The sequence below is a fragment of the Myotis brandtii genome, unplaced genomic scaffold (assembly GCF_000412655.1).
Source record: "Myotis brandtii unplaced genomic scaffold, ASM41265v1 scaffold1167, whole genome shotgun sequence".
NCBI lineage: Eukaryota > Metazoa > Chordata > Mammalia > Chiroptera > Vespertilionidae > Myotis > Myotis brandtii.
Window position 1 is genome coordinate 1,331,062 of NW_005354039.1, and position 14,195 is coordinate 1,345,256.

At 39.4% G+C, this 14,195-nt stretch overlaps 1 protein-coding gene across 2 annotated transcripts in view; it reads left to right on the forward strand.

Annotated features, from left to right (window-relative positions):
- Window positions 1–14,195, forward strand: part of YWHAE (tyrosine 3-monooxygenase/tryptophan 5-monooxygenase activation protein, epsilon) — a 37,964-nt gene that overhangs the window by 832 nt on the left and 22,937 nt on the right. The window lies entirely within an intron of this gene.

Below are 14,195 nucleotides of genomic sequence, written 5' to 3' on the forward strand. Positions count from 1 at the left end.
GCTGTCCATCCTTGGGCGGAGGCCCGCTGAGATGCTGCGATCGTGTTTCTCCCCGTCGGTCGGTACCCTCCCCTGGTCTGAGGGTTCTTAGGCTTTTCGTCCAACTGCGCCTTCTCCCCACGCTCCCTTCCCGCGGACTGAAACCCGAGCGCTCCAAGTTCCTGCAGTTATTCCTGGCCCCTGCGCCGTGGGTCCTGGTGGGTCCAGCACTGAACGGGAAGCCAGGAGGCGAGTCTCAGTCCTTGGCCAGTGCCCGTGTCTCAGTCTACCCGTTCGTAAGAATAATGACTTTGCTGTTTGCCTGCACTAATATGACAACGGAGAAAGACCTGTTGAAAAATAAAGTTATTTCAAATAATGGTTAGTAACTGCATTTTGGTGACTGCCCGGTCTTGGAATGCGTGGTTCGTACCTCATTGGGGATTTTAATTTACCCCAGTCATTCAGCTGGGCTATGGGTTTGGGGATAGTGATCATAGGGAGTCCCAGCAGATCCTATGTACTTTTCTGTGTTTTATGTACAGATTTGAACAGTTTTTCTTTGTTCCTCGGTCCTTTGCCCATAAAGGTTCTTTCGTCATTTTCTAGAACTTTATGGAATTGTCCATTGTGTCTTTTTAGTCAGTTCCAGGTTGCTGCTTTTAAAAAATTGCCCCTCCCTCAATTTTAGACGTAGGTATTTGAATTACCCCCACATCTGTTAAAATGTAGTATTATGAAAACAGTCATATATGTGGTTTTAATGCTGTTGTGGGGTGAGGCATGGTATCAAGTGCCATTGATCTTTAGATTTTTCTTCATTACTGAGCCATTTATTTTTCAAAGTGCCATGTAGGACCATCGCTTTCCTTGAATACCTATTTGTCATGTGAATAGCCTCAGGGCTCGATATCATACATTAGGATTCAGGAATTTGAGAATTAGGAGAAAAGGCTTTGAACTGAAACTTAGGGAAGATACTACACTAAATTTCGTCTTGTAAATCCTTAAATTGCTATTTGTATTAAATAAGGTTCCTGTTAGGAGGGGGAGGGGAATAAGATTGGGAAGTACAGCTCAAGGTCAGATTTGCCTTTATTTCAGTGTTTAAAAGTCAAACATGTAGGTGTGCTTGTAATGGAAGTGTCGTCCGTCTCCCCCACCCCCTCCAAATAGGTTCCCCTTTTAATCTACCAGTGCCCTTGGCAGGAAACTTGAAATTATATTTGAATGCTTTCTGTTCTGTAGGGATTTTAGGTTCCGAGTAAACTTGTGATAACCAAAAGGACATAGAGGAAGGTTTTTTTAAAACTTGTTTTAAGAACTGATTTAGAAGCTCATGATTGTGGTTTCTAAGTTGACAGTTTAGTGTTAATCATATTTTGGAGTTGAGTGCTGAGGATTTTTGACCAAATCTCCTACTAGTTATTCAACACAGTCCTCTCCAGATAGAGCCACATCATTACATGTACATTTTGGTGTCTCCTTCAGAATCTAGAGGGGGAAGGAAATAGGGTCTACCAGATGGAGAGAAAGTCTTGTTGGGCACAAGATAGGGATTCATTGGAAAGGAAGAAGGGGAAGACAGTTATCAAGAATCCTACTCTACTTGTGTCTACTCCTTTATTTGGTACAATAATTTAGTGTTGTTTGTGGTGACAAAAATTGATATCATAGTTTTAGCCACCAATTTATCCAGCGTGGGGAGTGGAAGAAGGTGAGAGTGCATTTGAATGATTTGGTTTTGGGTATTTGGATATACTGTTTTTTCTCATTGTTCCTGCATTACCTTCATCTTTTATTTTGCATGCTGTGTTGAATCTAATACGTAAACTTCTTTGTAGTATCGCTTAATTTTATCCTGGGGAATTGGAATCAATTTGTATGGTTTATTTAAAGGTACTGGAGGAAGAGATAAGATGTGTTCAGAAAAAACAATTTTGGGTTGCTGATATATTGAGGTTTGGGACTAGGACTGCTCATCTTGAAGATTAAATTTAACATCCTAACTTAAGTCAGTCAAAGGGATAGTTTTTATGTCATTTGTGGCCATATTAAGGAAATCCTGCCCGGCCGGCTTGGCTCAGTGGTTGAGCTCAGGCCTATGAACCAGGGGGTCGCAGTTCGATTCCTGGTCAGGGCACATGCTTCAAATTCTGGTTGCAGGCTTGATCCCGCAGGACGCAGCTGATAATGATCTCTCTCATCATTGATGTGGCCCTTCCCCTTCCCCCTCCCCAAAATCAATAGGGACATATTAAAAAAAAACAAACAGCCTTCCTAAACCTAGTTTTACTGTTCTATCTGTATGAACCACAATAGTACAGAAAAGTGAGGAGTGTGGCGGGGGGAGTGAATACTTTCACATTTTCTGAGGGTAAGAGGCTCACCAGCATACACTTACACTTAAGTTCATGGGGTAGTTGCTGGTTTCATCTTTCGACCTTCCTTCTCCCTGTGATAATTGGCTCCATCTGACAGGGTAAAGTTTTGATGGTCTCTTTCGATTCATTCTGTGTGAATGCATCAACACCGGGAATACATCTGTTCTGCATGACTAAGTTGTCTTTTTAAAATACCTGTGCCTCATCTCTAGCTTATTCTGGTAGCCAGTGAGGGGTTCTGATAAGCCTTGTTAGGAGAAAAATACGGGTAATAGTAAATTAATTTTAGTAATGAGTTAAACAGGTTAACCCTGGCTGGTGTGGCTCAATTGGTTGGAGCTTTGTTCCATGCACCAAAGGGTCCCGAGTTCAATCCCCAGTTGGGGCACTTACCACAGGTGGCTGGCTGATCAGTGATGTCTGTCTGTCTCTCTCCTTCTCCCTTTCTCTCTATCTAAATCAATGAAAGTATGTTCTGGGGTGATGGTTAAAAAAACACTCATGTTTAACATTATACTAAAAAAATAAAACAGGTTAATTATCAATTCTAGACTGTAGGCCAGTAATAATTTTTATTGCTATTTCAGTTAATGGAGTTAACTTTATTGAGTGCAATTTTTTCTCTCCTTCCTATATATAAGCAGAATTAGATAATGCAACTTTCAAAATAACCTCCTACTGATAGCTTTTAATCTTCCTATTTAAAGCAGATGCTCTTTTGTGTATATTTTAGACTTTTGTATAATATTGTACATCAATCTATTCTGTTAGCTTACAACACTGGAATATAATAAAATCATGAATCATTGTAATTTGAGGTGATGGGGTAAATTCTTACTACTGTGGACATTCTTAGGCACTCCTTTCACCTTTATATGAAAACTAGAGGCCTGGTGCAAGAAATTTGTGCACTGGGGTAGGGGCGGGGGAGGGTGTGGGACTAGGACTGGCCACTGTGTGTGTGTGTGTTCCTCAGCCTGGCCTGTGCCCTCTCGCAGTCCAGGACCCCTTGGGGGGTGTCCACCTGCCGGTTTTCTTCTGACTACTTTTAAGATGTTCTCTGCCTTTGTTTTTGTTTTTTTGTAGTTTCCCTCTAATGCAAGCAGGTATTAATTTTCTTTCTCCTCGCAGTCCAGGACCCCTTGCTCCTTACCGCCTGTCTGCTTGCTGCTCCTTACCGCTCAGCTCCCTGCTCCTTAGAGGCTCCCACCACCGCAGCTGCACTCGTCAGCTGTGAGCCTGGCTTCTGGCTGAGCTGCGCTTCCCCTGTGGGAGGGTACTGATCATCAGGGGGGTAGCTCCTCTGTTGAGTGTCTGCCCCCTGGTGGTCAGTGCGCATCATAGCGACCGGTTGTTCTGGTCATTCCACTTTAATGGTTGCTTAGGCTTTTATTATATAGATAGATATATTTTTTAAAAAAAATATTTCTATTGGTTTCAGAGAGGAAGGGAGAGAGAGAGCGGAACATCAATGATGAGAGAGAATCATTGATTGGCTGCCTCCTGCATGCCCCCTACTAGAGATTGAGCCCGAAACCTGGGCTTGTGCCCTTGACCGGAATTGAACTTGGGACCAGTCCCACAGGCTGACACTCTATCCACTGAACCAAACCAGCTAGGGCTATATGAAAATAATTTGAATTCTGGTAGGGGAAGAACACTTAATGACAGGTATTAAACTGAGCAAATTTTGGATTCAGTAAGTACAAGCAAACACATTGAAAATCTATACAAACAGGCTTCTCATAATTGTTTCATAGCTTGGTCAAGGGAATGTGAAATGTGTAAAAAATTTCTATAACCTGATATATAGTAAGTGAAATTTCAGAGAAGGGAAGATAACATGAAAAAAAAATTTTTTTAAAGGAGGGTTTTAAGGCTGATTTTGCTAGACTTTTACCTTATATTTAAGAAAAGAGTATTTAATCCTCACCCGAGGACATTTTTAAAAAATATATATTTTATTGATTTTTTTTACAGAGAAGAAAGGAGAGGGATAGAGAGCCAGAAACATCGATGAGAGAGATCAATCAGCTGCCTCCTGCACGCCCCCCAGTGGGGATGTGCCCGCAACCAAGACACATGCCCTTGACCGGAATCGAACCTGGGACCCTTGAGTCCGCAGGCCGACGCTCTATCCACTGAGCCAAACCAGTCAGGGCGCCAAATTCATTTTTATACTCTCACCCACACCTTGTTAAGATCATTCTGTTTACAACACCCAAATCCTGTGTAGTTTAGAAAACAAATGACCATGATGCTGGTTTATCTTTTTTGAAATTTAATCTTGACTTTATTGCCTTTCTTCCAGTGATCCATCACAGTAGCTGGGCAGATCTGTCATTGTTAGGATTGATAGTGATGATGTCAGGATTTTATCTAGCTAAAGCAGGGGTCCTCAAACTTTTTAAACAGGGGGCCAGTTCACTGTCCCTCAGACCGTTGGAGGGCCGGACTATAGTTTAAAAAAAAACTATGAACAAATACCTATGCACACTGCACATATCTTATTTTGAAGTAAAAAAACAAAACGGGAACAAATACAATATTTGTATTTGCATGTGGCCCGCGGGCCGTAGTTTGAGGACCCCTGAGCTAAAGCAATATGAAATGTGTTTAACTCTTCATTTAAAGGAGTCATGTTACACTGTGAATAAGAGTTATGACTATTTAATATTTTGTAAGATGTGTAGTGCAAAGGCTTTGGAATCATCTGAATTCCTTGTCTGTAAAATGGGGATTAATGATGCCATGAAATTGTGAAGTTTTGTAAACTGCAAAGAGTAATACTCGTCAGGTAGTATTACTTACGAGAAATTTTCATTCAATGTGAATGATGAAGTAAATGTCTTTGCTACTGATCTATTAAGGTAATCTACTGTTTTTGAGTTATTCTTAACAAGTATATTCTCATGGGTTTAATCTCTAAGTAACATTTTACATAAATATAGAATATTTTTTCAAGATAGAATTCTCAATCTTAACTCATATCTGGAAACTTGCATATCCAGAAAGTGAAGGTTGTTTAAATTATTTATTCCCAAGCAATATAATCTATACTTTGGCCATGTTGAGCTGGTATGTAGTTCTTTTGCTTTTTAAAAAAAATATATATCTTATTGATTTTTTACAGAGAGGAAGGGAGAGGGAGAGAGAGTTAGAAACATCGATGGGAGAGAAACATCGATCAGCTGCCTCCTGCACACCCCCCACTGGGGATGTGCCCGCAACCACGGTACATGCCCTTGACCAGAATCGAACCTGGGACCTTTCAGTCCGCAGGCCGACGCTCTATCCAGTGAGCCAAAATCAGTTACATATAACCGATTTTGTGAAATGTGATTCTAATCTAAAGGCTTAGTGTAAGCCCTGGGCAGTGAATGGGCTGTGATTAATAGAAAGCTACCAATTAACACGACTTAGTCCTTAGTCATTTAAGGATTCTCTAGGACCTTGGAATGGTGGTTGTGAACACTATTGTAGAAATGTTGTGTCCTTGGTGATTAGTCATTTAAGGACATTGTAAGAACTTGGAATTGTGAGCACCTTTGTGTTGTAGAAATGTTAAGTATCCTACTTAATTTGTGTGATGCTCTGGCTTGTGTGGCTCAGTTGGTAGATCATCATCCCCTGCACCAAGAGGTCTCCAGTTTGATTCCTGGTCAGGTCACATGCCCGAGTTTCAGGCTCAATCTCTAGTAGGGGGTGTGTAGGAGTCAAACAATGGATGTTTTCTCTCTCACTGATGTCTGTCTTCCTCTCCCTTCGTTTCTCTAAAATCAATAAAAGACATTCTTAAAGAATTTGTGTGATTAATTGATTTTATTTGATAAAAATAAGTTAAATTATAAACAAATTAGTAAAATTTATAATAGGATTACCATGGGAATTTGTGCTGAGTACTATGAAAGAAACAAGATGCTGAAATAAAATAAGTTTGGGAAATCTCTCTAAAGAGGTTCTATTCTAGCCCTAGCTGGTTTGGCTCAGTGGATAGACCATCTGCCTGTGGATTGAAGGGTCCCAGGTTCACTTCCGGCCAAGGGCACATGATCGGGTTGCGGGCTCAATCCCCAGTGGGGAGTGTGCAAGAGGCAGCCGATCAATGATTCTCTCTCATCATTGATGTTTCCATCTCTCTCTCCCTCTCCCTCCCTCTCTAAAATCAATAAAAACATTTTTAAAAATAAAGAGGTTCTATTCCATATTCTAGCAACACTTTTCACTATTCTTGTCATATTAGGTTGACCTAATACTTGCACTCTTCTTAGACCAAAACACACATACTTTGTGAAACATAGCATGGTAGAAAAACACTATCTTTATAACCAAGATGATTTAGATTAGATTTTCATTCCAGTTTATGTATTTAATTACATACTATTTGACATATGTTACTTAAGCTATATGAGCTTCTTTCCTCACCTACAACTTGGGAGTTACCTCTCACTGAGTTATGAAAAATAAAATGAGAATGCATAATAAATCCTCTGGTACACAACAGTAAGTCATCAATGTGTAAAAATCCTTTTCTTTGCTTGGCTGTCTTCCAAAATTAAACATACATACACAACCCTGGCAGGTAGCTTGGTTGGTTTAGAGCGTTGTCCCAATAGGTTCAATCCCTGGGTCAGGGCACATACAGGAATCAACCAATGAATGCATAAATGAGTGGAACACCAAATCAGTGTTTTTCTCTCTAAAATAAATAAATGCACACACACACACAAATTCAAAAGGATACAGGACAGTTTTCCCTGACAGCTTTAGCCTATAATGCCCGTGGTTCTCCTCTAAAATTCCTGTATCACAGAACTTGGGAAGAATAATCCTTACTTTAACGATAATTCTCTTTATATTGCAAACTCTTCTCTATTAGGTGTTAATCCTGAATTCTTTTATCATTCACAAAGGGAAACTCATTCCCAAGACGTTCTAAATAAATACCTTCTGATTAAAAAGTCCAAGAATGGCCCTGACCTGGCCAGTGTGGCTCATTTGGTTGAGAGTGGTCCCCTGCACCAAAAAGTCATCTGTTCAGTTCTGGTCAGGGCACATGTTTAGGTTGTAGGTTCAACCACCAGTCACAGTGCATGCAACTGATGGATGTTTCTCTCCCACCCCCTCTAAAAAATTAATAAAAACATTTTTTTAAAATATATTTTATTGATTTTTTACAGAGAGGAAGGGAGAGAGATAGTTAGAAACATCGATGAGAGAGAAACATCGATCAGCTGCCTCCTGCACATCTCCTACTGGGGATGTGCCCGCAACCCAGGTACATGCCCTTGACCGGAATCGAACCTGGGACCTTTCAGTCCGCAGGCCGACGCTCTATCCACTGAGCCAAACCGGTTTCGGCAAAAACATATTAATAAAGAGTTCAAGAATGGACTTATAGGAGAAATGCTTAGGAATGCTTCTGAAGGGAGAAGGGAGAATTCCTAATATCAACTAATCAAAATAAAATATTAAAATATAGAGGCAGATACAAGGAAAAGTGTTAGAAATAAACAAGTTATAGTAAACGAAGGGAAGAATCACTAAGAAATCCATAAGGTATGCAGTACACTCTAAACCAAGACAGTTACTGATGTTTTTAAAAATCAGGTTAAATCTGATTAGTATTTATAAGTTAAACCTAGTTATGTTAAATATTTAATCATCTGCAAAACAGTAGTAACCCTCTAATACTACACTTGGTCAAATATATCCACATAATCATTAATCATTATTTGTTAAAAAGTTTAACAGACAAAACCAGAAAAAAAATTATGCAGTATTACCATACAGATTCAAATATTCTCAAAGTCAGGATCCTTGGCCACTGGGGGAAAAAACACACAGCTGAGATGGCCTCTAGATAGGAGCTTTACAAAGTCAGCTAGTCAAACTCAACTGTATACCTAGAGATATGCATTAAATGTAGAGTACAGACCAAAAGACTAAATTTTTAATAAGCACTCACATTTATTCTGATTCAGGCGGGCATATCTATTCCAGTGGTTCTTGACCTTAACTGCACACTAAAATCCCTTGGGAAGGTCGTGTGTGTGTGTGTGTGTGTGTGTGTGTGTGTGTGTGTTTTAGTTTTTTAAAAAAATATATTTATTGATTTCACAGAGGAAGGGAGAGGGTGAGAGAGATAGAAACATCAGAGAGATAGAAACATCAATGATGACAATCATTGATCGGCTGCCTCCTGCACGCCCCCTACTGGGTTCGAGCCCACAATCCAGACATGTGCCCTTGGCCAGAATGGAACTGGGACCCTTCAGTCAGCAGGCCGACGCTCTATCCACTGAGCAAAACCCGCTAGGGCAGTGTGTATGTGGTGGTGGTGTTTTTTGTGTGTGTTTTTTTTTATGATAAATGCATCTCATTTATTTAGATGTTTAAGTGTATGTGTTTTTTAATATATTCCTATTGATTTCAGAGGGAGAGTGATAGAAACATCAATGATGATTGCCCATACCTGGAATCGAAGTGTGACCTCCTGACTCAATCACCGAGCCACCCCTTTGTCAGACAAAGGTGTGTTTTTTTTAAAGGTAGACTGACCCAGATGAACAAACGACACAATTTTTAAAGTTTTTCATGTTGGTCTGGCTACAACGGTCCAATTTTGTTTTTAAAGTTTTTTTTTAACATTCACAAATGTTTTGTTGAGAGAAAAAGGCATGTTGCTGAATAATACTATTTCTATGAAAGAATACAGTATATAATATCCATATTAGAACAATGTTTTCACATTAACATCTCTAAAATCCAAATTTTTCTTGTTTTTTATTTCTTCTTTATTAAGGTATTACTTACATGTCCTTATCCCCTCCATTGCCCCCCACACCCCCACTCATGCACTGGCAGAATTTATCTTAGTGTTATGTAAAATAATGATGCATGTTATAGTGATAGCATATTGGAGTCAATAATATGAGGTATGTTTTTGTTTATAAATGCATTGGCATTTGAGCAAAGAGAAGTTCTGAGGCCTGGCCGGTACTCCTTAGTGGTTAGAGTGTTGACCCGCGCCCAAAGGCTCGAGAGTTTGATTCCCTGTCAAGGGAGTCATAGCTGGGTTGCAGGTTCATTCCCCTGCCCCTTGTCAGGGCACATTTGAGAGGCAACCAATCCATGTGTGTGTGTCTTTCTCCCCTTTCTTTCCCCCCTTCCACTCTCTCTAAAACAATCAATGGAAAAAATATCTTCCAGTGAGAATTAACAAAAAAGGATGGAAAAAGAACTTTTTTGAATTTGATAGTACGTACCACTTTACACTAGTAGTCAATGAAGAGAGGACAGAGCTTTCCATAGTCTTTGATATGAGACAGGCACTAGCACCAGATATATAAAATGCCCTACTTTATAGCAAGCTCCACTGTTATTGCTAATTCAAATTAACTCTTATTTGCACATACTAACAGAATTATCATTCGGAAGCATTTATACAGTCACTACAATATAAGCTCCTTGAAGAGATCTTTTGTCTATTTAATGATAAATCCGTTTCTAGAATGGTGCCCTTGGTACATAGTTGGCACTCAGTATGTTAGTGCCATCTGTCAAATAAAAAGTAAAAGTGATACATTTCTCTCTTTGTTAATCCTCACCCGAGGATAGTTTTTCCATTGATTTTTTATTATTTTAAGAGAGAGTGGAAGGGGTGAGGGGGAGAAAAAAGAGGGGAAGAGAGTGGAGAGGGGGAGAGAAAGGAAGGCGCCCCAACTGGGCCCTGGGGATTGAACCTGCAACTGAGGTATCTGCCTGTGACCCTTTGGCGCATGGGCCAATGCTCTAACCACTGACTGGTGCCAGCCAGGGCCATTCCTCTCTTTTTTAAAATAGATTTTAAAAAGTTGATTTGAGAGAGGGAGAGAGAGAAACACATTGATTTGTTGTTCCACTTATTTATGCATTCATTTGTTTATTCTTGGATGTGCCCTGATTGGGCTTGAACTTGGCAACCTTGGAGTATGTGGACAATGCTCTAACCCCATGGTCGGCAAACTGTGGCTCGCGAGCCACATGCGGCTCTTTGCCCCCCTAAGTGTGGCTCTTCCTAAGCCTTAGGAGTACCCTAATTAAGTTAATAACAATGTACCTACCTATATAGTTTAAATTTAAAAAATTTGGCTCTCAAAAGAAATTTCAATCGTTGTACTGTTGATATTTGGCTCTGTTGACTAATGAGTTTGCCGACCACTGCAACTGAGCTACCTAACTAGGGCATATATTTTTCTTAAAGCTACAAACCTCAGTTTTTTATTGCATCCTGAGGTCCTTACCACATTAGTTACTATTGGAATTAAAGTAAATAATTTAATAGATTGAATTAGAATTTTGAGTAAAGTAAAATTTGGTTTTAGCATCTCATAGAGTTCTTAAGAGATTTGGAAGCATACCCACAAAAGTGCAAATAGCCTTTTAAAGTGATGGCATCACAAACTTTGAGCAGACTTAAGCAGCTGACTTATTTATTATAAATTTAAAATGGTCCAATTTGACAGGGATTTAATGTTTCACTACCAAGGTAATAAAGTCAGTTTAGCTGAGAATGTTTGGTAACCAGCTTAATCCAGTGGGTTTATTAGAGTATAACTCTGTCAGAAATCATGTTCCATAGGGAGCCTACTGAATTTCTTTTATGATTAACTGATAAATTACCTGCCCTTAAAATTGTTCAAGTCAAATTCTCCATGCTTTATGCTACAAAACTGATGTCTCCAGTAGAGTATTTGTTAGTGTGATAAAGTGTATGGTACTTTCTTTAGAAGAAATTTAGTTCATATATATATTCCTAAATGCTAACAGTAGAGTCTTTATTACTGTGATATTTGGATCTTCTAGAAATCCATAGAACAATATTGATTGTCAGTGCATTGTCTGTGAATTAGGTTTAATGAAAATCCAAACTTTGCTTAGCTAATAATTCACTCATTTCTTGGAGGTTGTCTTAAGTCCATCAGATCATTAGAAAGCAACATGCCACTTGGACATTCACATACAGAACTTTCTACAGAAATGCCCTTAATGGTATCATTAGATCAGAAGTATCCAACGAAGTGAAGACTGCTTCTCTTGTGTAAATCTAGTCAAACATTTTTCGACTATTCCTTCTTAAGTAAAGATCTATCTGGTAAATTCCTTAGGTTTAGTACCTTGGATTATTTTCACCTAATAAACTTTTATACTTTTTAATCAAATACAATAAAAACAATTTAACTTGGGACATTTCAAATTATTGCTTTGATGCCATTAACCATAGACAAAATTCTTAGACAAAACTATGAACATTATTTGTTCATAGTTTTATGTGTATCTCTGCTCTTTTAAATAATGTTTGATTTTACTTGATAGCCTTTTTAAAAATATATATTTTATTGATTTTTTTACAGAGAGGAAGGGAGAAGGAGAGGGATAGAGAGTTAGAAACATCAATGAGAAACATTGATCAGCTGCCTCCTGCACACTCCCTACTGGGGATGTGCCCGCTGCCAAGGTACATGCCCTTGAGTGGAATCGAACCTGGGACCTTTCAGTCCACAGGCTGACGCTCTATCCACTGAGCCAAACCGGCTAGGGCTTGATAGCCTTTTTTAGTGTAATTTCATTGAGTTTAAGAAAAAATTTTTTAATATGTTGAGACACTAGTGTTTCTGCCCTCTTTTTTCCATCTCCTTGTACTTAGGCATCAGGATTTGAGTGAACTATTTTGGCTAGTGCAGTGTGAGCAGAAATTATGTCTAAGAATATGTGTAACTATACAGTCAGTGAAAAACCCTTTCCTGGTTCTATGTTTCTTTCCTTGCTTTTTTGACAAGGAAGCCTTAAGTGTTAAATGGTCCAACTCCTTGATGGTGGACCCTCACTTAAACATTTGAGTTGAGAAAGAAAGCTTTGTTGTGTCGACCCTCTGAGATTTGGGGGAGTTTTTTAGTTTCCAAGCACACTTATCCTATCCTTTGGGGATACAAAGTTATCTATCACAATTCATAGCTATTGATTCTTAAGAAAAGGTTTAAAACATGTTTACTGTCTTGTGCTTTCAATTTTGAGATGCTAAGTAGATTATATTTAGGCTTTTCTGCTTTCCAGAATCTTAGGCGAGATACATGTTGCTTCAAAATTAATTATTGGTTTCTCTAAAGATGAATAAATTCATCCTTTGGCTGGTATGTTAAATATGTACATGCCATATTAAGAACATTTTGCCGGGAGCTCCTGGGTCCGTAAGTGCTGACTGCGCCTGCTCGGCTGCGCCCGGAAGGTTTTGAAACATGAATCCTTCATTCTTCTTTATTGCCCTTTACTTAGGAGTAGCTTCAGCTGCTCCAAAACTTGATGGAAGTTTAGAGGCACAGTGGCACCGGTGGAAGGCACCACACGGAAAAGTTTATGGCCCGAATGAAGAAGGATGGAGGAGAACAGTGTGGGAGAAGAATAAGAAAATGGTTGACCTGCACAACCAGGAATACAAGCTAGGGAGAAAGAGCTACACCTTGGGAATGAATGCTTTTAGTGACATGACCAATGAAGAATTCACGCAGGTGATGTTAAAACCAGAAGTGCAAGAAAAGGACAGTGTTCCGGAAACACGTTGCTGAAAACCCCCCAACAGTGGATTGATGAAAAGAAGGCTATGTGGACATGGACAACAGGGGGATGAGAGCATGAGGGGGGGTGGGGGTTAATGGGGGGGATAAGGACACATTTGTAATACCTTAACTAATAAAGAATTTTTTTAAAAAAGAACATTTTGCTTTCATGCATGCCTTTGAATAGGAGTGAATCATAACACTTCGCTCCTCTGTGCAAATTTTCCTGAATTCTAAACTACATCTCTTGAGAACTAAGTATTGAGGATTTTTTATTTTTGGGAGACATTTATTTCATTAAGTTCTCTGGCCATCTTGAGCTCTTTTATCTTAGGTCTTTAGTTTTCCCTTTGGTCTTCAATCTAGCTATTCTCTCAGTACTATTGCTGGCATAGGTCTGGGTTTCAGTTTTTTATTGGGGACCCCACCTCCAAATGCAGACATCAGGTTTCCCTTTGCCTGCTGTACTTCTCTATTTCCCTTTCAGCCCAGAAGACACAAACATACATTTTTACTACATACAGTGCAAGAGCCATTCATCTTTTTTTATTTTGAGAGTACACTTATTAAAGCTTGGGATAGTAAAACAAGGAAGGGCCATCCTAGGATAGAAGAAGCAACAGGAGAGAGCCTAGGAGGGGCTGCTTTGGCTCTGTAGAGACGTTATGGGAAAGAAGTGTGAGCCAAGGTGGAGCTGCTGTCAGCTCACTGGAAAGTCAGAGAAAAGGGGGCCTTGGAGACAAGTTCAGGATAAGCTGCCACTGCCCATTGCTCCCTTGGGTGCAAGTCTCATGGGGACCCTTAAAATTTAGGAGAAAGAAAATAAACTCGAAAAGGAGATTTGAGTGGTGCCCCAAGAAGGGCATGCCAAGAGCCATTCCTCTTTATACAGGGATCCTAGCTCTCGGTATTAACAGTCTTTGATAATCATAAAATGGGAATATTCCTGAAATCTAAGCAATTGACACTCCCCTTCTAAATTCGCCTTTTATCATCAAAGGATAAAGTACTTTTTTTCCCTCAGCACATCAGCAAATGCTTCAATATATTTGTTCTCTTCTGCTTGCTATTTTCTTCCAGTGCAGATGGCTCTCTGTGATGCTGAATCTTTTGTATTCATTGTATTCAAGTTGTAGTTATTTTGTGAAAAGTCTATAAGGTAATAGTCATGTAATAGAGGAAAACTCAATGTGAGGGAAAGATGGTGGCATTTTATTGAAAAGTACAGGTCTTACTC